General features: G+C 41.8%; 1 long non-coding RNA gene across 1 annotated transcript in view; it reads right to left on the bottom strand.

The window, feature by feature from the left end:
• The window catches only part of LOC126237487 (uncharacterized), a 61640-nt gene extending 36347 nt beyond the window's left edge, over positions 1-25293 (bottom strand). Inside the window, exon 1 of the long non-coding RNA XR_007545077.1 lies at positions 25198-25293. This is a non-coding gene — a long non-coding RNA (uncharacterized LOC126237487). The remainder of the gene's footprint in view (positions 1-25197) is intronic.
• Between the last annotated feature and the right edge of the window lie 203 nt (positions 25294-25496).

Raw genomic sequence — 25496 nt, 5'->3', positions numbered from 1 at the left:
CTAACGGTGTGCGGGACCGTAGCCCAGCTTCATGGAGACGGTTGCGAATGGTCCTCGCCGATACCCCAGGAGCAACAGTGTCTGCTGGGAAGTGGCGGTGTGGTCCCCTACGGCACTGCGTAGGATCCTACGGTCTTGGCGTGCATCCGTGCGTCGCTGCGGTCCGGTCCCAGGTCGACGGGCACGTGCACCTTCCGCCGACCACTGGCGACAACATCGATGTACTGTGGAGACCTCACGCCCCACGTGTTGAGCAATTCGGCGGTACGTCCACCCGGCCTCCCGCATGCCCACTATACGCCCTCGCTCAAAGTCCGTCAACTGCACATACGGTTCACGTCCACGCTGTCGCGGCATGCTACCAGTGTTAAAGACTGCGATGGAGCTCCGTATGCCACGGCAAACTGGCTGACACTGACGGCGGCGGTGCACAAATGCTGCGCAGCTAGCGCCATTCGACGGCCAACACCGCGGTTCCTGGTGTGTCCGCTGTGCCGTGCGTGTGATCATTGCTTGTACAGCCCTCTCGCAGTGTCCGGAGCAAGTATGGTGGGTCTGACACACCGGTGTCAATGTGTTCTTTTTTCCATTTCCAGGAGTGTAGATAACAGATACGAATAGTATTTCTGTTTTACTTAATAGTCCCAGTATTTAAACGCCAAGTTTCAACTTTAATATGCAGTTCAAAACTTAACCTGCGATAAAGCATGCTCGGACTGTTCCATCAGCTGTTTAACTGATACAGTATAACACTTTAAATCTTCTCCTCTACATCTTTTTTTGAGCAAGATATACCTAGGTTTTGGCATGTATGGTTACTACTTTTGCCTGTGGCCAGTACAAGATTTTACAATACAGGTTGTTAACGAAGCCATATTTAATTGCTTATTATATGATATCCAATCGAGTTGCTGTCATGCTCGCAAATACCGGCAGTTACTTAGCATTTCATCTGTTTAAACACGTTTATATGATTCCTTTCATAGCATAAAATTATCTTTACACTAAATTTCATGTGTACAGTTAGCTAAAATAATCTTTAGAAAAAGATTAATATGATCATACGCTTCAGTTGTAAACATATTTCATTTATAGTAAATAACGTGGAGAGGCTTTCTTTTGGAACGTAGTGGTATGAGGTACACAGTACAATTGAAATCTAGCTGATTTATGTACCACAAGAGTGCAGGAAAAGCTAACTCATCAACGAAAAATAAGACTACAGTTTAATGCCCACTCGATGACGACCTTAGTATAGATCGGGAAGAAGCTAGAGTTGGCGAAAGATGGGAGAGGATATCGGCAGTATTCTTTTGCATTTTCCCTAGCCAGTTTAGGAAATCGACGGCAAATCTAAATCTGAATAGCCAGACGGTGATATGAACGTGTTCCCGAATGTGAGTCAGTGTCTTTATGACCTTGCTCGGTGGGGCCAAGGGCAGGACGTACGTGATACACATTTTGTAAGAGTGATAACACGGTGAGTCTGTTGCTCTTTACGGGATGCATTCTGCTCTTACTCCGTTTATTTGCAGTTTTAGTATCGTTACCTGAAAATTCCACAAAGAGTACCTCGTAGTACCGACGATAGTATTGTTAACAAGTAAACTTATTTTTTTATTGGTATGATCATCACCTGATAATTTAGTTTTTATGTAAGTTGTGTTTCTCTGATCGGAAATGTTGGAGCACATTATAAATTCACACGTTCTAATGGTTTGTCAGTTCTATATGGAATTAAAAGTAGCGTCAGGGAACAAAAATTTTCTAAGCTTGTTAATAACTAAAGATATTTCTAGTTAATTTGTACATTCCTCAGATAACATTCCCACGTAGGATGTTGGACGAGCGAAAGTCTCCAATGACGTACATAAGCCGAAACCACAATACCACGTTGATCGTGCGGACACACTTAGTGACGTAGAACTGAGTCCACAAGGTAGGTATCAGTTGGGGAGGAGCCACACGCTTTACGTCAACAGTGGACCTTGTGCCGCTATTTAACGTTAGTCTTAAGTCTGTTTACAGCAGGGCACTGCTTGTATAAGGATCGAAATACTTCCACTGCTATAACTAAGCGTTTGCCAACTGTTCGACTTGTTTTAAGGATAACTATCTTAGCGCCCGCTGCTTCGCTCGCGTTGACTGTCAGGCCTGCAGAGATTATTTTATGTAATCGAATTTTTATGTTGTTCACAAATTGCAACGTCTTCTAAGCTTTTCACATTAATGAAGGCCATATAATCATGGTCTTTTCCGAATGCTCTTGTGACCAAAAAACGATTATGGTAGTTGGGGTTCCAAAGTTTTTGTTAATCGTGCATTTTGCGTTCTTGTGCAGATATTTCCGTGGCAGCTTTCATCCCCTAACAAATATTTCTTTATATCTAACCAAGAAGTGAAATAACAATTTTCGTAAACTTACCTTTAAAATTTTTTAATGTAACATTTTCTTAAAAATTTTCAATCTCTTTTGCACTGGCTTGGGGGTTGAATTTCCAGAAACACTGAAATAATCTATTTTTATTTCTAACTGAGAAGTGAAATACCAATTGTCATAAAAGTAGCCTTAAAAATACTTCAGTACTTCTTTAGTGATTACTTATTTTCAAGAAATATTTCACCCCTGTGATGGTTGATTTTCCAAAAATGCTGAAACAGGTTTTTTTTTATTTTGTGTCGAGAAACCAAGTACCTGTTTTCGAAGTTCCGGCTTCAAAATTCCCTTAATAGCGACATATTTTCAAAACACCTTTCCTCCACCATTTCAACCTCTTAGCAGTGAAATTTCGGACAATGTTTTCTTAGTTGATACCTACAATATAACACCCACACCCTTTCCAAACTCCAAGTTTCCATGCGTAGCTGTTTAGACTGGGCGATGATGAGTCACTGAATCAGTCTGACCCTGTTTCACCCCCTTAGAGGTTGAATTTGCAAACAGTGAAACATGAATTTTTTTATCACTCACCGAGAACAACATTTAAATTTTCATAGATGCAGCTTTAAAAATGCTTTCAATAATGAAATATTTCGTAAAGAAAATCTCGTCCCCTATTTCACCCTCTTAGGGGTTCAATTTCCAAACACACTGGAACATGTGTTTTTTTATTTGTAACCGAGAAGTAAAATACCAATGCTTTAGTAGTTCTTTAATAATGACGTATTTTCAAATAAGCTTTCACCCACTTTTTCACCCGTACAGGGTTAAATTCCCATAAATGCTGAAACGCGTATTTCTTTATTTCTGACCGAGAAACCGAATACTAATTTTCGTAGGTGTAGCTTCAAAATAGTCCTAATATCGATATTTAAAAAAACATCCCATATTTCACCCCCTTAGAGTTGAAATTTCGAAAAGTCCCTTCTTAAACGACGTTTGTAGTATAAGATCCACACCTTCTCCAAATTTCAAGTTCCTGTCCTTAGAGGTTTGGGCTGGGCGATGATGCGTCAGTCAGTCAGTTAGTCATTCAGTTAGTCAGAACATTGTCTTTATAAGAGATTAAATCAGTTCAGACGTGAGGAAACCACAAACTGTAGTGCGTAGAATGGTGAATGAGTCTATGTGCTCAGATAAACAAATATCGTAAATACGAACTAGTTTCTGGTAACATCAATGATTTCGCGTAGATTTGTAATTGACTCGAGACGAGGATTACAGCGTGTTTCAGGAGTAAAAACAGATAGACATTACGACGCCATATTAGGGACAAAACTTGAAGAAAATAACTGTCTGAAACTCACTGCACCTGTGATATTTATCATTCGAATCCTTACATCCTTCAGCAGCAACTATTGAATTTGGTAGTGCCACTTTTGAACATGAGTTATGAAGGTAAACAGAGAAGGAAACTCAAAAACTAATAATCTCTTGATTTACTGTCACCCATACCACTCCTATCCCTGGGAGTGCCATTACGCGTAACTGTAACCTTTTGCCGTAGAGTGTATGGTGATATGAAGTGTTCTCTTCAGAATTTCCGTACTCTCACCTACTGAACGTACTCCTAGCTCCTCCTCACACGGCAAGGACGAGTATAAACGTGTATCTGACAAGTCTAGCGAAAAGCTCTTAATTCCTGTATCAAGATTTAGTCTGACGATATTGTTTATTTATGTCTTCTTTTATTATTTTTACTAATTGATTCATCAGTTTGACAGACAGTCTGGTCTTTCACTTGTAAATATTTGAAAATCACTTCTTTTTGTGTTTCTAACAACAATGTTTGGAAGTGCTTACCATTTTGTATTTATTCTGCATTAGTTGCTGATATTCATTGTTTGCAGTTAATTAGCTACAGAGTTGCGTTAAATGCGGGAAATGTTTTATGAACTTCGAATTATTTAGCAAATTTTTGTCTCTCATTTACGAAGAGCTATCAAAAATTGTCTGTGAAAAATTGGAAATTTTATGTAATTTGATAACCGATATTTGAGCATGTATATTCCCACTACTTGTATAACGTGGGCAATAATGTCTTTAGTTGGTAAATTCTCTCTTGGTAACGTGTTATTGTCATCATGACAGCACTTCAACATGTCCCATAGAGACAACTACATACGCGCTGCCATTACTGTTAAGTTGGTGAAAGCCTCTGTAGAGAACTAAACCCTTACAATGACACTTGCTTCGGACAGCTCACAAAAAAACGCATACCCTACATGTCAATGCAGTAATTTTGGCAGTCTTGAAATAATTTCTTTCGCATACTTGAAAAGCCACCACTAGACTCTAAGAGGAACAGTTATGTAACGTTATGCGACGTTTGTGGTACGTTAGTTCAATCCAGCTAAGAAGATTCTTGTTATCTATGAACATGGACAAATCGCCGAGTGCCGAGTTGGCATAGTTACAAAAATACTATAAGCTTCAATTTTTCCTTCAAATCCAGCATTTAACTTAAATTATTCACCTCCGAAAGAGTTCATTATATGCGGTGTTGAGCAAATCTGTTTCGTCGTAACAGAACAATAACAAAAGTTAAGTGATTAATTTTTCGGCAACAATCGAGAACTCCCGAAGTTCAATGTATTTGGTGAATTCGGAAGAGTTCCGTTTTTAAATGATTTAGATACTCAAACGTCTTCATTCAGCGATGTAACTCCATTACAACGTCTACGCAGCTGTATTCTTGTCAGTATGTGCTACATAACCCACTATCTTAAATGTTCATCTTGCTAATTGTGAAAACATTAGATGCTCTAGCTTTATTCACTTCTACAAAATAAAATAATTTTTTCTAAGTGACGTTTCACTAAGATGCTCACAGGTCCTGTATTCTATTTCAGACAAACCGATAGAGGTGTCAATGATTTTCAACTAAACGAATATTTTGGTCGGATTTCGAGCACGTCTTCCTGATGAGGTTTCACTTGGTTTCCCCAAATGAGTCAGGGAGAATTCTGTAACGATTCTTTCGCATGTTCATATACAGATGTCCCAAAGGTCCCACTTTTCGAGTGAGCGTTAAATATTAGAAAACGGAACTTGGAATACTGGGATGTATTCGAAGTTTTTTCCTTTAGCGGCAAGTAACTGAAGGGAGTGCTCTGTACATTTTCCTTCTCTACAACCTCAGCTACTGAGACACCAGTTTTACTACCACCTACTTCGTTTAGAGAACCAAAATGAAAACGAAGGCGAGAATATTGTTATCACCTGTCAACGCAAAGAGTTGACGGGGCATGAGATATAAATAACTCTCAAATTGAAACTTCCTGGCAGATGAAAACTGTGTGCCAGACCGAGACTCAAACTCGGGACCTTTCCTTTCGCAGGAAAGTGCTCCACCAACTGAGCTACCCAAGAACGACTCACGCCCCGTCCTCACAGCTTTACTTCTGCCAGTACCTCGTCTCCTACCTTCAAAACTTTGCAGAAGTTCTCCTGCGAACCTTACGGAACTAGCACTCCTGAAAGAAAGGATATTGCGGAGACATGGTTTAGCAACAGCCTGGGGGATGTTTCCAGAGTGAGATTTTTAATCTGCAGCGGAGTGTTCGCTGGTTTGAAACTTATGGCAGATTAAAACTAATCTTCTGTGAAGTTTGGAAGGTAGGAGATGAAGCACTTGCAGAAGTAAAGCTGTGAGTACGCGGTATGAGTCGTGCTTGGGTACCTCAGTTGGTAGAGCACTTGCACGCGAAAGGCAAAGGTCCCGAGTTCGAGTCTCGGTCCGGCACACAGTTTTAATCTGCCAGGAAGTTTCATATCAGCGCACACTCCTTTTCAGAGTGAAAATCTCATTCTGGGAACTCTCAAATATCTTATTGAGACTGCTCACTACTAACCAATACAAAGAGGATTTCCGCAGTACATTCTGCGTAGGAAGGATTGTGCAATAGAAACCGTGCTCCGCACAAACTAACGGATTTGGTTGTATTCCTTCGCAGAAAAGTGATTTAACACCGTTAAGAAACAAATATCACCACTGCTCAACCAAAGGCGGTATTCATTCAGAGATGCGGGTAATGTTATCGTCGTACAGGTCAATTTCCATCTTTATCAACGGCAATTAACCTATACAACTTGCACATGTGCGGAAAATAGAGGCCGAAAACAAAGAAGACAAAATGTTATTGTGTAGGTGCACACCTGCTAAGTTACAAAATAACTTTTTACAGCTTGTGTACAGGAAAGCAGTGGCGGGTTCTTTCGTGAAACTCGTTTTGTGACACTTTACGTTCGTTCAACCTAAATACAAAATTATAGATTCATTAATACTACAAGATAATGTCGTCTGTGAAACTGTACCTCAGCCTCAGTATTCTAGAATGTCACCTTCGATAGTCATTAAGGGAAAATAAATGTTTTGAAAAATTGTAAGTATGAATTTGTGGTCATTGTGTCATTCCACTGTGTTGATCCCACTTTTTTGAGAGATGGTCGACATATTGTTGACAATTTAACTCTCCCTGCTGTATGAAAGGACATAATTCGTTTCACTACTGCTAGTGCGAGCCAGACTTTCCTTTCGCGATGGTGCGGTTGTTTGTGTTGGATTCGAATGTTACTACAGTCTCCGCGGGTGGGGTGAGAGGAATGGAAAGGAAACAGGACGGGATAGAAGTAAGAAGGAAACAATGACTTTCATCGTACAGGGCATTGCGGCAATGTATCCCAGTTATTCATATATAAATACCAGCTGCATCATCGCGACTGGTATCCGACAGAACAGACAACACTCGTATCTATAAATCTCCACTGTCTCCAACCGGCTTATGATGCTCACCACGCCTTATTTTTACGCATCCTCATTCTGCCTTGAATCGATCCGTTCGCCTCTCCGACGTAAACGTTGTGGAGGCACAACGATCTGGTATGCATCTGCACTTTGTGCACACTCCAGCTGTCGTACAGCAGTCAGTGTACATTTCAGCATTTTTCTCAGTGGTATCGCCCCTATACAGTCTATTATAAACATCACTATACAGTCGCAGACACTTCCTCCTCTTGACAGTCGCTAAAGTTCTCATTGAAGGTACGTTTGAAGCTGTAGTCAAAGATTTTCGCGTGTTATCCACATAGAATGTAAATTTAAGAGTTAGGAAGACGTTTCTGAAGTTATTTGTATGGATTATAACCTTGTACAGAAGCGAACCGTAAGCGATAAGCAAGAAGGTGGAAGCTTCATAAATGTGTTGCTGCAAAAGAATGTTGAAGAATAGACTGATAAGTTGAATAGCTAATGAAGTATTGAATCTAACTGAAGAAAAAATAAATGTGTTGGTTAACTTGACTAAAAAAAGTGACCGTTTGAAAGGACAGAGTTTGGTACGTGATGGAATCGTCAGTTTGGTAATGAAAGAAAGCGTGTGTGTTGTGTGTGTGTGTGTGTGTGTGTGTGTGACATGGAATCGTCAGCTTGGTAGTCAAAGAGTGTGTGTGTGTGTGTGTGGGTGGGTGGCGAGGGCGAAAGAGTGTTAAAAATTGTAAAGGAATACAAATGTTTGAACAGAGTAATTAGTTTCAAATGGACGTAGGTTGTAGCAGTTATAAAGAAATTCCTCAGGATAAACTCGTGTGGAGAGCTATATACATCGAACCAGAGTTCGGGGCCAGAGATCAGCAACATCAATATTCACAGAGGGTTATGGCAAAAAGATGTGTATGCTACCTATAACGTTGTTCCTACCTAGGCAAATGACTGAATATTACATTTCAGAATATTCGACAAATCATTCAATTAGACATTCACATGAAAGGCACTTGGAAAACTGAAACTTTCTTGTTACTTGTTACTAGATGGGTCTTAAAGTAATTAGAAGCAACGAGAACCCATCACCAGCAGCCATTTAATATCCAGTGCTGTATAATGGTCTCTTCCATGAATTACAATCTGCAGCGATGTACACCGATATTGCTCTGCATGCTTAACAACGTCGTCTATTCATCTTTCATACGATTTTCTTCTCGAATATTCGTTGCCGCGTGAAATCCAGCAAAGAGCTTCTTTGGTCCACCTACCTTCCAGTCGTTTGGCTACATGTCCCAGGGACCTCCATTACATTTTCATTAGAGTAATAATTCCACTGCCCCTCTGTTCCCTGTTATATGTGATTTCTATCCTGTCTTTCCTTGGTAAGAGCAAATCCAAGATATGTGCTGGGGGCTACATGCTAAACATAAAGATATGAATTAGTAACTGCTGCCCACCACCTTTTACATCCATAGTGTGTGTGCTTGTGTGCGTGTGTGTGTGTGTGTGTGTGTGTGTGTGTGTGTGTGCGCGTGTGTTCGTGTTCGTTCCACATCTTCTGAACCACTAGACCCACTTCAGCCAAACTTGCTACACATATCCCGTAGTAGCATGCGGGGGGGGGGGGGGGGGGGGAGGGTGGTAAGAACTAGCTACCTATCATAGTTCAGGATGTGTGATGCCGTAAACACTGATATGTGTGGAGAACTGCCACATTGTGCATGACATTTAGATTTATTACTTCTTTTCTACTAACACTATTCGCAATAAATTTCGAAGTCAGTTTCTACACATGCCGCTGAAAGTGCCGACAGAATAATACACCGAAGAGCCAAAGAAATTGGTACACCTGCCTAATATCGTGTATGGCCCCCGAGCATGCAGAAGTTCCGCAACGCGACGTGGCATGGACTCGACTACAGCCTGAGGTAGTGCTGGGGCAAATTGACAGCATGAAACCTGCATCCAAGATATGCTCAATAATGTTCATGTCTGGCGAGGTTGGTGGCCAGCGGAACTGTTTAAACTCAGAAGAGTGTTCCTGTAGCCTCTCTGTAGTAATTCTGGACGTGTGGGGCGTCGCATTTTCCTGCTGAAATGGCCCAAGTCCGTCGGAATGCACATTGGACATGAATGAATGCAGGTGATCAGACACGATGCTTACGTACGTGTCAACGATTAGAGTCGTATTTAGACGTATTAGGGGTCCCATATCAATCCAACTGCACACACCCCATACCAGTACAGAGCCTCCACCAACTTTAACAGTTCCCTGCTGACACCCAGGGTCCATGGATTCATGAGATTGACTCCGTATCCGTACACGTCCATCCGCTCGGTAAAATTTGAAACGAGACTCATTCGACCAGGGAACATGTTTACAGTCATCAACAGTCCAATATCGGTGTTGACGGGGCCAGGCGAGGCGTAAAGCTTTGTGTCGTGCAGTCATCAAGGGTACACGAGTGGGCCTTCGGCTTCGAAAGCCCATATCAATGTTGTTTCGTTGAATAGTTCGCACGCTGACACTTGTTGATGGCCCAGCATTGCAACCTGCAGCAGTTTGCGGAAGGACTGCATTTCTGTCACGTTGAACGCTTCTCTTCCGTCGTCGTTGGTCACGTTCTGGGGCGCTCTTTTTCTGGTCGCAGCGATGTCGGAGATTTGATGTTTTAGCGGATTCCTGATATTCACTGTACTCTCGCGAAATGATCGTACGGGAAAATGCTCACTTCATCGCAACCTCGGAGATGTTTTGTCCCATCGCTCGTGCGCCGACTATAACACCACATTCAAACTCACTTAAATCTTGTTAACCTACCATTGTAGCAGCCGTAACCCATATATCAACTGCGCAGACACTTGTTATACAGGGTGATTCAAAAAGAATACCACAACTTTAGGAATTTAAAACTCTGCAACGACAAAAGGCAGAGCTAAGAACTATCTGTCGGCGAATTAAGGGAGCTATAAAGTTTCATTTAGTTGTACATTTGTTCGCTTGAGGCGCTGTTGACTAGGCGTCAGCGTCAGTTGATGCTAAGATGGCGACCGCTCAACAGCCCGTGACAGAGCACTTCATCACTGGCCTCCAAGAAGCCCTGATCTTACCCCCTGCGATTTTTTCTTATGGGGGTATGTTAAGGATATGGTGTTTCGGCCATCTCTCCCAGCCACCATTGATGATTTGAAACGAGAAATAACAGCAGCTATCCAAACTGTTACCCCTGATATGCTACAGAGAGTGTGGAACGAGTTGGAGTATCGGGTTGATATTGCTTGAGTGTCTGGAGGGGGCCATATTGAACATCTCTGAACTTGTTTTTGAGTGAAAAAAAACCTTTTTAAATACTCTTTGTAATGATGTATAACAGAAGGTTATACTATGTTTCTTTAATTAAATACACATTTTTAAAGTTGTGGTATTCTTTTTGAATCACCCTGTATATAGACGTTGCCGATTGCAGCGCCGTATTCTGCCTGTTTACATATCTCTGTATTTGAATACGCATGCCTGTACTAGTTTCTTTGGCGTTTCATTGTATCATTGTTCAGCACACAGGTCAGGAGATCCGACGTCATAAATACATGGAAATGTTAAAAACTGCTGTATCATGCTTGACGTTTAAATTTGTCACTTCTTTACTACTAACTATATTTGCAACATATTTTCAGACAGTATCTACATATGTCGCTGAATGTACGTACATAAATATATCGTTGTACGACACATAGTTCAAGGGCATGACAACATAAGACCGAGCTGCGTGAAAAAATGTCGCATTATGCATGAAGTTTTAAGAAATTTGTTATTTATTACTAAGACATTTCTACAGCCAAGTCAAGTTAAGGAAATCGCTCACACCTGGCAGCGCTTTTGATAGCTTTCAATTGCAAAGCGCCCACGGCTGTAGGAGAAAACAATAGCTATCTATAGAAATATGAAGAGGCGTTGCCATAGAGATGTTTGCAAAATCGCGTAGTAGACACGCGAAGTACTCGTAGTTGCGGCCAGCGTGCAGAAACTGTGTGGGATCATCTCACATCGAGTCTGCTGCAGGAGTATCGTTACATATAAGGTAACGATAAACGAAAGGAATATGTTCGTGTTTGTCACAAGTCGAAGTGGCAAAACGAATAGCCGTGCAATGGTGGGTTGGTCATATAGTATTGCATAAATAGAAATTTTTCGGATATACTGAAGAATGGAATAAAAATCGTCGGCTTTGACCAAAGACGTCTTATTTTAGTTACAGATATTAATTCATTTATTTTCGAGCCATAGAAAAAAAATCGGTTGTGTTTTGTGGCGAAGTGTCATTAAATCAAATAGATATAAATGAATATGTTATTAAGAGAGGGAGAGATTATGTACGCTTTTTGTCGCCTGAGGTAATTTTTAATCATTTGTGAACACATTTTGAATTATAATTATTAGGAATTTACTTTCTTTCTTAGTGATTTTGAGATATTTCGGAAAAATTATTTTCCATTCCGGACAATTTTCACTTTTTGTTGTTCCTTTGTAGGTTTGGATTTTAACTGTTGCGTCGAACAAAAACGGTTTGAAAGAGGCGTTTCTTGCAACTGTGTGGGTTAGTAGCTGAGTATGTTCGTTGTCATTAGCGTGGCGACTCGCCTTCTCTAGTACTAGTATCATATTCTTCAGTTGACTTATGTTGGTCAACTGAAGCACAGGATACAAATTTTACGTACGTTGGTTTTCAGCCTTCGGTGGTAACAGTATCCTATTCTTCAGTTGATTCTAGTACTGCTGAATGCGAAAAAAACCGACGTTAAATTTGTATTCTATATAGGTTAACTAAAGTACAGGATTCAAACTATATATGCCATCTGAGGTATTCGATGCCAGTGATATGTATGTGGTTTTTTGCTTCCGCTTCTAATGGTACTTGAATTACGTAACCATTACGGCACCTCACCTCAACCTCTCGATACCCGCAATATTCTACTGTGTTTCTGAAAAATAGTTAACATATTTCTGTGACAACATTCAGATTTGATTTCATTAATGTAGAGGTACTTCGATACAGCGATATGTATATATTGCAATGATATTACTCTTATGTGTATTCTTTCTTTTGTCACTATGATCTTTGATGTACTTGTAACTCTGATTTTTGGGCGCGTAAGCGGTTATTAGAGAGTCAAGCTTTGGTCGTCATGTTAAAAAGACGCAAATTGTAGTCAGTTTATGAACTGTGAACTTTAACAGTGAGGAAGATATTTTCAAGTATGTTTTACATTGTGAAGTGTTGTTTTTGAACGAGTTACGTGATGTTGCACCAAAAGTAATAAAAAAGAAGTGTAACTTAAATTCGGAGTGCTGATTACTTTTTTACATCACCATTGTCCTAACTTGCAAAAGTTTAATCTTCAAGAATGGTTTATGAAACACATCTATAAAACTTTTGAATATCGCAGAATATCACCTAGGCCTCTTTGCATCCGAGCTTGGAACCATCACTACCTAGATTTTCGACGATTGAGCCATGAGTTCACAACGAGACCAGCGTGGGAAACACGAAAAGATGAGTGCCTAGTTTATCCATTATTTCAAGAAATGGCTTTATTAACCGTGCTCTAATGACACCTGCCACATAATATAACTTTGTTGTTGCCCGAAAATACAATGCAGCGCGAGCAACACTACAATCGTAATTAATTTTTGACCTTTGTTGTGGTAGGGTTGGTAGACGCTAGCACTAGTATCCTACTCTTCAGCTGACCTATGTGGATCAACTGAAGACTAGGACTGTAGCACTTTCTCCTGCGAAAAATGCGATACACGTAACATTACGTTCCAAATTTGTATATACGCGATAATGTCCACTATCTGTTTCCTCTTTACTACATTTCTTTGTTTCTCAATATTCTTTAAATTCTTTGCAGTGCATCGTCTGTGGTAACTCGTCACACCATTGGTCGAAACCGTGTCCCATTGTTCATTATTCCCGGGTCGGAATGGAAGTTGTCAAGGAGAAAATTCAAGAATTTGTCTTCAAATTCAACTTTGTTGCCTCTGAGACATTTACATCTGTTAAATGGTTCAAATGCCTCTGAGCACTATGGGACTTAACTTTTGAGGTCATCAGTGCCCTAGAACTTAGAACTACTGAAACCTAACTAACCTAAGGACATCACACACATCCATGCCCGAAGCAGGATTCGAACCTGCGACCGTAGCGGTCGCGCGGTTCCAGACTGTAGCGGCTAGAACCGTTCGGCCACCTCGGCCGGCTGCATCTGTTATCTTTGGGCTACAGATGCAGCTGTTATGCCATTTTAATAAGAGTCGTGGGCCTGCAGATCTCCGGTGCAAACGGCCAAAAAGAGCGCCTGCCCACTTCCCACGGCAACGGAATAAGCCAGGTGCCAGGCAGGCCGGGTCGGGTCCATCCAGCTGATATCCGCCGTAGGCCGTGCGGCTGGCCTGCCGTTACGTCTGAGCAGCTGACCCGAGCCCCGGGGCTTTTTTGTGTCGCTCCTCGGGGGCGTCCCTCCTCGGCGAGCGTGGGAAGCGCACCTGCTCAGCCACGTCTGCTCGCTGACAGCGAAACGCAACCTGCCTGGCGTGGCACAGTAGCAGGTCTGGGGACGGCGCTACGGTCCACCTAGGAAACATCCACCTCCGCGGCTGCTCCTCTCACGCACGCCAGCTTATGGCTCTGCAATCCGCCTTACAGTGTTTGGCGGAGGGTACCTCGGATTCACAAGTCACCCGGTAAACACGGACTCCACCCGGTTTCTAACACTCTATTTTAATCCCTGGTAAAAAAAAAAAAAAAAAAATATCTGACTTCCGTCTCAGGTTCTTGTTCCGTCATCTCAGGTGTCATCTGGCAAACTGAAAGTTGCGTCAATCCGGAGAGATATAAGGGGGTTGGCAACACTTCAGGCGATCGTCGACTGTCGTTGCCCGTCGTCATTGATATTAGCTGTAGTGGTTGTAGAGAACTTTTCGAATACGCCTAATTTAGGGAAAATTACCTGAAAGAATTTCCATTTCTACGAGAAGGAAGAATTGTATATGAAGCAGAACTCTTAATTTACGAGTAAGTCCCAAAATGAATACAATTATGCGTAAGAAAACACTGCGTGCAGAGCCAGCAGCTTTGCGTTTTGCGCGACTGGTATCTTACATACAGCTTAATACTGGTCCCATTTCAAGTTTGTTTACTTCCAGATGTTTCTTCACTACATCACGTGGGGGAGATGAGAGATTATGGATCAGTAACAGAAAAAAGCATAAAAGATGTAAAGAAGCACAAGGCACATAGCGAAAATCGGTGAGTTCCTCCCGCAAAACTACAGTGAAAGTGATATGAAGATAGCAGCAGCTGAGGCAGCACACTTTTTTCATACCGTAAAACACCGTCAGAGGTTGAGCTCAGTGGACAGTGCCCACAAATTCGTTGGAAAGCCTTTCGTAAGAGATTTAGTACCTAAATGTGCCAATGAGTTGCTAGTTAATGTTTTCAGAAAAGACAAGTATGATTTGTATTATGTTTGTAGTGATTACATTAACAAATGGATGAGGTAGAACGATGAATTAAATGTGTTCCATTGGTTAATTCTCAGCAAGGAACTTGATTGGGAGAGCGTGAACAATTCTGTAGTCTGTTTGAGAAATAAAATTGTTGTTATGGATAACACTGAATTGTTTGGTGAAGTAAATGACCTAAAAATATTTTTGAGTGAACAGCTCAAATCGGGAACCAGATCAATATTTTTAGAGAAATATGTATCTGATAGTACTGCGATTACATGAACAATGGTTCTGGAGATGAATATTTGTAACTTTTGAAAATGGTAGTGCTTCTTTTGCAATCCCTACCCACATCAGCTGTTGAAAAGATACTTTCTGTTAAATATGCACTGGGCTGGTGAAAAAAAAAAAAAAAGATTTTCTGCTCGATGTGTGAAGAATTTGTTGATCGTCAGTTATAACTACAAAGATCTCACGTGTTCTGAAACCTGTTCTAATATCAAATAGAAGAAAGAGTTGCATTAATATTGTTTGTAATACCCCCCAGTATTTTTATTTGTAAATATGGTAACCCTAAGAATATGTGGTGTGCCACAATAAGCACCACCTTTCTCCTATTCCAGAAATACTAGGGATAGTGATAAAGATTTGATTATCACCTCGAAAAAACAAAGTTATGTAACAAATTCTTTGTGTCTTTTGAGGCAAATGTCTGCAGCTCTGGTACACAGTATTGCAGCACGTCACTAGAGGAGCAAAAAAAGCAAAGCGAATCTCCATGTTCTGGCTCTGGTGGGGCAGTCGAGACCGACCGACCGCCGTGTCATCCTGTCCCAATGGCGTCCTTGGATGATGTACGGAGGGGAGTGGGGTCAGAACACCGCTCTCCTCTTCCCGTTGTCGGCTTTCTTGAACTTACAACCACTAGTTTTCACTCAGTGGGCTCATCAACTGGCGTTATGAGGCTGAGTGCAACCCATTCTAGCCCTCTTTCCATGTGTTTTATCTGTCACTTATCACTTCTTCCATCTCTGGAAATGTTTGTTAATGTGGAAAATCCTTAGTCGTTTCTTGGTTCTGTGTCCACGGTAAACAGACTTACCCCCAGTAACCGGTAGGGTAACGAGGAACGCAACGGCAAGCGAGTCGTCTGAGGGACCTTGTATTAACCAACACCAGCCACGTGCAGCAAAAACTCCAGGAACGAGGATGTGTAATTGGCATCGTTACTGTGACGTGCTGATACCGCTACTGTTGCCAAGAGTTTCTGCACACATTACAGCGATGAATGTAGCCACCACCGTAACAGGTATACGATTAAGGAAAAGTGGAAACGCCTTGCTCAGCGTGGTTACAAAAAGAAAACCATACTTCGCTCCCGTGGAAGTGCATACACAGTGTGTTTTACAATCATTGTTACAGAGCGTCAAAGTTATAGACGCCGGCGTCTGTGAGTGTATGTGTATGCAGGATGATTCCGTGCTGATGTTACAAACTTTCGAAGATGATGGAGACGATTAAATGTATTAATTTGAGGTACGGGTTCCTGTACCAAAGCGAACGAGTCGAAATTTATTAGCGAAAACCGTTCTGATTCCTCTGACAGTGGAATACATGTACTGGTACCATTGTTGCTAAGATTGTAGGGTAGGCAACTTTTAGATGTGAAAAACAAGGAAAAAATGTCCAGTGAACGTGGACTGTCAAATGCACACCTGAACAACAGTGAGCACTTGCGATCTTCGCTACTGTGAAACACGTCTCATGTATTGAACAAGTGCTCATGGCTCAGCAGGTATGCATTTTAGAGCCCATCTTTACCGGACGTTTTTTCCTTGTTTTGGTCCGTATTATCACGTCTGAAAGCTGCCTACCCTACAATCTTAGTAGTAACAGTACCAGCACATGTATTCCGGTATCAAAGGTATCAGATTCGCTCACGCTTGTAACTTTCGACCTGTCCGTTTCCGGTACAGGGACTCTTACCTGAAACTGATACGTTTGTCCTCCTTCATCCTAGAAAGTTTACAACGTCATCACAGAATCACCCAGTATATACATACATTTATAGGCGCTGGCTGCTGTAACTTTTGACGGTCTGTAGCGTCGTAGAATGACGTTTCCGGACATGAGTTCCCATGTAAAACTTGATCTAAGTCCCGTCTACAACCTCTAAAAGTGTGTAACATCAATTGTAAAATACCGTGTATATCTGTGTGTGTGTGTGTGTGTGTGTGTGTGTGTGTGTGTGTGTGTGTACGTACATGGATTTGATAATTTTCTGGCGGCTCATCCGTGTTGTCGTTCCATGAAGGTTGTATACAGGTTTCTTATTTTGTTCTGTTGATGATAAGCTGCCAAACTGGAGAAACTATATCAAAATGCAGGAAGACATGTAAAAGATCAACGTTGGAAACATTCACAACTCTAAAACACAGAGCGAAGCAGTTTCAAATGGAACGAGTACAGAAGGGGTACAAAAGGGAAATTGTATTCATACACGTACGAGGGAGTTTATAAAACCCTTGTCCGATCAATTCTTTAATACCACCCGTGCACTTACGTCCAAGTGAAGCAGTGTCGTATGCAAACCAACCTTTGGATTGACGACATCTTTTTACTCCACTTTATTAATGGGCTGCGCCATTTTGTTTTGGCACCCCCAATGACGAGCTACGGTACTGTGGAGCAGGGATTCCAACCTGAAATTAAACAATTAATTATGTAAGTTTATTTTTCCGAGGCTATAATTAAAATTCAATGACTCCTCCTCGAATGACACGCGGAAACAACGACCACCTACCTGTAAGACTCTCTATTGACTCAAATTTCTCTGATATTTTCGTATAACTGAATGAGTTGGTACAATGGTGAACAGAAGCAGATTGGTGTAGCAAATGGATACGACACCTCTACAGTTACATTTATATTCGATAAATTATTACATTTACAGTCGATAAATTAAAACATATCCAACATGAACCTAAATTGAAAGTAAATGTAGTTTCGTCATCATGACATACCGTTCCACAACTACCGGTGCAACAAACAGGTCTCTACGTAAATTGAACGTGAAAGTTGCCTTCAGAACAGAAAATACCATGGGATTCGTTACACCTCACAGAGGAAGAATAAGTATTTTCACTAGTGCATTTATAAAATGATAACTGGGAAAAAGCGCTATATGGGACACATGGGTCTAACGATTAAAACTCGCTTCAATGAATATAACCTTACACAAAATAAAATTACACTAAGTACATATTTATCAGCACCTAACCATAAAATCGCTGGTAGGGACAATAACGCGGAGATTTTGCGTAGGCCGGCCGGTGTGGCCGTGCGGTTAAAGGCGCTTCAGTCTGGAACCGCGTGACCGCTCCGGTCGCAGGTTCGAATCCTGCCTCGGGCATGGATGTGTGTGATGTCCTTAGGTTAGTTAGGTTTAAGTAGTTCTAAGTTCTAGGGGACTGATGACCACAGATGTTAAGTCCCATAGTGCTGAGAGCCATTTAGATTTTGCGTAGAGCAAATAAGGGATAAACCTTCATGTACTTGAATAGCTGGTAACTTATACTACTAAGAGAAAAAAATCCGACAAGCACAGAATGACTTCTCCCCGTGATGCTTATTGGAATATTAACGATGAAAATCTGCAATAAATATACAGTGCCTGTTGTGCGCTCTCGTTCTGCTAACACGAACGTGTTTATTATGTCAGTTACCTGTAGATGGACAGTGACCGGCGCACAATGCAGCCTGCAGCATGCATAAACACACAGTAGTCACACGCTCGTCACTCAACTGCTGAGGCAAAGTGCACCTCGTGACCACTCTGTTTTCGCAGGCAATTATCATGCGACTCGAGAATGAGATTTTCACTCTGCGGCGGAGTGTGCGCTGATATGAAACTTCCTGGCAGATTAAAACTGTGTACCGGACCGAGACTCGAACTCGGGACCTTTGCCATTCGCGGGCAAGTGCTGAGCAACCCAAGCACCACTCACGCCCCCTCCTCACAGCTTTACTTCCGCCAGTACCTCGTCTCCTACTTTCCAAACTTCAGAGAAGCTCGCCTGTGAACATTGCAGAACTAACACTACTCCTGCAAGAAAGGAAACATCCCCCAGGCTGTGGCTAAGCCATGTCTCCGCAATATCCTTTCTTCCAGGAGTGCTAGTTCTGCAAGGTTCGCAGGAGAGCTTCTGTGAAGTTTGGGTGGTAGGAGACAAGGTACTGGCGGAAGTAAAGCTGTGAGGAGGGGGCGTGAGTCTTGCTTGGGTAGCTCAGGTGGTAGAGCACTTGCCCGCGAAAGGGAAAGGTCCTGAGTTCGAGTCTCGGTCCGCTAGACAGTTTTAATCTGCCAGGAAGTTTCATCATGTGACTCCTTTGGACAGTGTTTATTAATATTGTCTACTGAAAGTTGTAGCTGGTTTCGCTAACGAGATTCATTTCTCATTTTTATCTCAAAATTAGGAGTCCTAGGTATTTTTTTATTTATTAAATGAAAGCAAGTTTTTGAAGTTGCGTTTTTACACAAGGAGTACAATAGCGCAAATAAGATTCCTTTGTTAACCACTCACTTTCTGTCTAACTAAATGTATTAACAAAAACAGAAATGTACAATTTACTATAAAGATGTTTCCTACGTTAGTATTTCATTTTTTACCTTTCAATACATAATACGTACTGAAATAGATAGATTAACGTATTTCGTAACTGTAATAATTACTTTTATCTTCATAATGGCCATATCTCTTTTCCAGAGTAACAGTGTACTGGCCTGTGAGCTGTGCACACGTCACTATGAATTTTTTTCCCATTGCATCCAGATTTTTACGTTATTTTTATGTTATTTTTACCACAAATGACAAATTCATAATGTTTTAATGTTTTTTGCAGTGCCACTGACACAATGTTTATAGTGTTTGACTTCCGCATCTTTTTCTTCTGTTGTTCCTCGTTTTTCTTTTTTCAGCTTGGATCTGATAATGATCTGCTAGTCACCATTTATAATAAAAATCGTGATGGAGACTGTGTTTTTCGTTAATGAAACACGTAATGTGATCCTTGAATTTTCTTAGAACGTTCGCTCTCCGAATCTTAAGAGTTAGCCACTTGGAGTTTCTATTACTGAAAATGGATGAACATCGTACTAAACGAACATTTGACGAAACTTAGAGCTCTTCCTTCATTCCAGCCCGAAGCGCCTAGAACCGATCGGCCACACCGGCCGGTTCACTCGAAGAACGTTTGTTTGTAAACTACTTACATTACGAGTAATATACTTTCATAATATTGTCGTTACAACTGAAACAGCTTTATTATTCAATATTTTATAGCTACGAATGGTAGCAGCGTTGAACCGTTACATGTCTTCTGCAGTTTGCTATAGTTGTATCTTCTATATACGTTTCTATATTGCAGCTGTTATATCATCAACAGTACAAGCTCTGACACTCGTACTTACGATTTTCATACAAGAGCCAACACAGATGAGCCACAGATGAGTTACCAATCATTAAATCACACATCCATCACTGTAAAGTAGGGTTTTCTTTATTTAACCTCACTGAGACGACCTGTCTGCTTTTCCTTAATCATGTACAGAGGATAGGCAAAATAATGTGAACAGTGGTAGTAATGGGATGGATGTGTTTGACGATCAACAAGGCAGATACGGCACGTGCCGCGCTGGACTGTGCGTGTTCAGTACGGACTAGGCAAGAATGCAGGTTGTTTACGAGTAGTGCACACATCGTATTTGCATTCAGAGGCCGAGGTCGACGTGCAATGAAAGACCTAACAGAGTTCCAAAGAGGACAGATTGTGGGGGCCTGTTAAGCTGGAGCATCAGTAACCAAGACTGCCAACTAATTGAATGTTTCAAGAGCACCTGTTTCAACAGTCTTGACAGCCTACACAAAACACGGAAAGACATCATCGTGTAAACGTAATAGTGCGCGCAAATCAATACTAAATGACGGAGATCGTCGTACGCTAACACGAATTGTGTCAAAAAAACACAAAACTACGGCGGCTAAAGCGACTTCGGAGCTCAATAACCATCTTCGAGACCCCTTATTTATCGACACTGTCCGCCGAGATCTCTCCATAAAGCGAATATTTATGGGAGAAACAGTTAGTGACGACAACCAGCGCAAACAAGCGTAAAACATGGTGTCAGGACATAAATCCTGGACGGCTGATCAGTTGAAACACGTCATATGGTCCGATGAGTCAACATTTTCGGTATTTCCAACATCGGGCTGGGTTTATGCGCGGAGAACACCAAAAGTAGCCTAAAAGCCTGATTGCTTGATTCCAACGATCAAGCATGGAAGTGAAAACGTTACGGTGTGGGCAACCATATCAATGTATTCTGCTGGTCCTATCATTACTCTCAAAGGTCGTGTTACAGACAACGATTATGTAAACATTTTAGGTGCTCAGGTGCACGCAATAATTAAAATGATGTTCTCCAACAATGGTGCCATATTTCACGACGATAATGCACGCATTCAAACAGCCAGAACAGTACAATCGTGGTATGAGGAGAACCCAACTGAACTGCATCGTCTTCCCTGGTCAGCACAGTTACCGGACTTGAACATTATAGAACCCTTGTGGGCGGTATTGGTGCGCAGACTCCGGAGCAGATTTCCGCCTCCCTCACCACTGCACGAGTGACAAGAGGTTCTGATCTAAGAGTGGCGTAACATTTCACCGGAGACTATATTGTTGTTGGGGTCTTCAGTCCAGAGACTGGTATGATGCAGCTCTCCATGCTACACCATCCTGTGCAAGCTTCGTCGTCTCTGAGTAATTCCTACAACCTACATCTTTCTGAAACTGTTTAGCGTATTTCATGCCTTGGTCTCCTTCTGCGATTTTTACCCTTTGCGCTTCCATCCAATATTAAATTGATGATCCCTTGCTGCCTCAGAAAGTGTCCTACCAACGGATCCCTTCTGGTCAGGTTGTGCCACAAATTCCTCTTCTCCCGAATTCTATTCAGTACCTCGTCATTAGTTACGTGATCTACCCATCTAATCTTCAGCATTCTTCTGTAGCACCACATTTCGAAAGCTTCTGTTCTCTTCTTCTCTAAACTATTTATCGTTCACATTTCACTTTCATACATGGCTACACTGCATACAAATACGTTCAGAAAAGACTTCCTGACATTTAAATCTATTTTCCTTTCCATTGCCAGACTACATTTTATATCCTCTCTACTTCGACCATCATTAGTCATTTTGCTCGCCAAGTACAAAAACTCATTTACTACTTTAAGCGTCTCATTTCCTAATATAATTCCCTCAGCATCGCCTGATTTAATTAGATTGTATTCAAATTCAATTATCCTCGTTTTTCTTTTGTTGATGTTCATCTTATATCCTCCTTTTAAGATACGTCCACTGTGTTCAACTGCTCTTCCAAGTCCTTTGCTGTCTCCGACAGAATTACAATGTCATCGGTAAACCTCAAAGTTTTTATTTCTTCTCCCTTCTCTAAGTCTACGAATGCTAGAAACGTAGGTTTGCCTTTCCTTATCTATCTTCTAAGATAAGTCGTGGGGTCAGTATTGCCTCACGTGTTCCAACATTTCTACGGAGTCCAAACTGATCTTCCCCGAGGTTGGCTTCTACCAGCTTCTCCATTCATCTGTAAAGAATTCTTGTTAGTTTTTTGCTGCCGCGATTTATTAAACTGATAGTTCGGTAATTTTAGCACCTGTCAACACTTGCTTTGTTTGGGATTGGAAGTATTATGTTCTTCTTGAAGTGTGAGGGTATTTCGCCAGTCTCATCCACCTTTCTCAGTATTTCGCCTGCCTCATATATCTTGCTCACCAGATGGTAGAGTTTTGTCAGGGTTGGCTCTCCCAACGCTATCAGTAGTTCTACTGGAACGTTCTCTACTCCCGGGACCTTGTTTCGACTTAGGTCTTTCAATGCTCTGTCAAACTCTTCACGCAGTGTCATATCTCCCATTTCATCTTCATCTACGTCCTCTCCCGTTTCCCTAATATTGCCCTTAACTGCACCGCCCTTGTATAGACCCTCTATATACCGCTTCCACCTTTCTGCTTTCCCTTCTTTGCTTAGAACTCGTTTTCCATCTGAGCTCTTGATATTCATGCAAGTGGTTCTCTTCTCTACAAAGGTCTCTATAATTTTCCTGCCCGCATCTCGTGGTCGTGCGGTAGCGTTCTCGCTTCCCACGCCCGGGTTCCCGGGTTCGATTCCCGGCGGGGTCAGGGATTTTCTCTGCCTCGTGATGGCTGGGTGTTGTGTGCTGTCCTTAGGTTAGTTAGGTTTAAGTAGTTCTAAGTTCTAGGGGACTTATGACCACAGCAGTTGAGTCCCATAGTGCTCAGAGCCATTTGAATAATTTTCCTGTAGGCCGTATCTATCTTACCCCTAGTGATAAATGCATCTACATCCTTACATTTGTACTGTAGCCATTCCTGCTCAGCCATTTTGCACTTCCTGTCGATCTCATTTTTGAGATGTTTGTATTTGTTTTTGCCTGCTTCATTCACTGCGTTTCTACTAGCCCTCGTTTTTTTACCTACTTGATCTTCTGCTGCCTTCACTATTTCATCTCTCAAAGTTCCCCATTCTTCTTCTAGTATAGTTCTTTCCCCCGTTCTTGTCAATCGTTCCCTAATGCTCTCCCTGAAACTGCCTACAACCTCTGGTTCTTTCAGTTTATATAGGTCTCGTCTCCTTAAATTCCCACCTTTTTGCAGTATCTTCAGTTTTAATCTACAGTTAATAACCCATAGATTGTGGTCAGAACCCACATCTGTCCCCGGAAATGTCTTACAGTTTAAAACCTGGTTCCTAATTCTCTGTCTAACCATTATATAATCTATCTGAAACCTTCCAGTGTCTCCTGGCCTCATCCGTGTATACAACCTTTTTTCATGATTCTTAAAACAAGTGTTAGCTATGATTAAATTATGCTCTGTGCAAAATTCTAGCAGGCGGCTTACTCTTTCATTCCTTACACCATTCCATATTCAACTTCTACTTTTCCTTCTCTTCCTTTTCCTACTATCGAATTCCAGTCCCCCATTACTATTAAATTTTCGCGCCCTTCACTATCTGAATAATTTCTTTTATCTAATCATACATTTCTTCAACATCTTCGTCATCTGCGGAGCTAGATGGCATAAAACTTGTACTACTGTAGTAGGCGTGGGCTTCGTGTCTGTCTTAGCTACAATAACGCGTTCGCTATGCTGTTCGTATTAGCTTACACGCACTCCTATTTTTTATTCGTTATTAAACCACTCCTGCATTAGCCCTATTTGATTTTGTATTTATAACACTGTAATCACCTGACCAGAAGTCTTGTTCCTCCTGCTACCGAACTTCGCTAATTCCCACTATATCTGACTTTAACCTATCCGTTTCCCTTTCTAAATTTTCTAACCTACCTGCCCGATTAAGGAATCTGACATTCCACGCTCCGATACCTAGAACGCCAGTTTTCTTTCTCCTGATAACGACGTCCTGAGTGGTCCCCTCCCGGAGATCCGAATGGGGAACTATTTTACCTCCGGAATGTTTTACTCAAGAGCACGTCAACATCATTTAATCATACAGTAAAACTGCATGCAATTGGGAAAAATTACGTCTGTCGTTTCCCCTTGATTTCAGCCGTTCGCAGTACCAGCACAGCAAAGTCGTTTTAGTTAGTGTTACAAGGCCAGATCAATGAATCATCCTGCAACTACTGAGAAGGCTGCTGGCCCTCTTCAGGAACCACATGTTTGTCTGGCCTCTCAACATATAGCCCTCCGTTGCGGTTGCACCTACTGTAGGGCTACCTGTATCGCTGTGGCACGAAAGCCTCCCCACCAAAGGCAAGGTCCATGGTTCATGGGAGGAGGACTGGAGACTACACAGTTATTATATGCCAGTATTCCAGAAAGAGTCGCAGGTGTGTTACGGTCAAATGGGGATCGAAACCCGTATTAATAGACCATTCCCAAGAAGGTACAGGTGTTCACATTACTTTGCATATCACCTGTAGCTGTTATGGTGGTGACGGCATTTTTCTCCGGCTACCTTCCGGCAGCAGCAACTGTATCCGTACCTCGTCCAATGACAAGTCCACTACCTTATTCCTAATGGTTTGATGAAAATGGCTGGTGCTAGTAAATAGCTGATCGCTCAGAAAGACTGTCTTGCCTACCCACTTGTAAGGTTAGTCTGGTTATCTCTGAGTTGTGAAAGTTATGCTAATGTTTTGCTGCAGTAGACAAAAAATCAAGGTTGGAAGATGTTGTTCATGTGGTAGCTGTTAAAGGAGAAGATCTAGTTCAGACAACCAAATATGAGAAGAGGTCTACGGATAAAAAAATGTTCAAATGTGTGTGAAATCTTATGGGACTTAACTGCTAAGGTCATCAGTCCCTAAGCTTACACACTACTTAACCTAAATTATCCTAAGGACAAACACACACACCCATGGCCGAGGGAGGACTCGAACTTCCACCGGGACCAGCCGCACAGTCCATGCCTGCAGCGCCTGAGACCGCTCGGCTAATCCCGCTCGGCGTCTACGGATAGAAAGAGAAGATAGATTAACATTTAATGTCCAGTTGATGACGAGGTAATTAGAGACGGATATCAAGCTCGGATTTTGGAATTCCGCTTTCAGAGCAACCACCCCAACCTTAGCCTCAGGACTTAGGGTAACAATGAAAACCTGAAGCTGGGTGGTCTAACCTGGAGTTTGACCCCACTCCACACTGATATTTTTGC

Source organism: Schistocerca nitens, chromosome 2 (genome assembly GCF_023898315.1).
Source record: "Schistocerca nitens isolate TAMUIC-IGC-003100 chromosome 2, iqSchNite1.1, whole genome shotgun sequence".
Classification (NCBI taxonomy): Eukaryota; Metazoa; Arthropoda; class Insecta; order Orthoptera; family Acrididae; genus Schistocerca; species Schistocerca nitens.
Note: the sequence above shows the minus strand (reverse complement) of the source record. Positions and strands in the feature narration are given on the sequence as shown.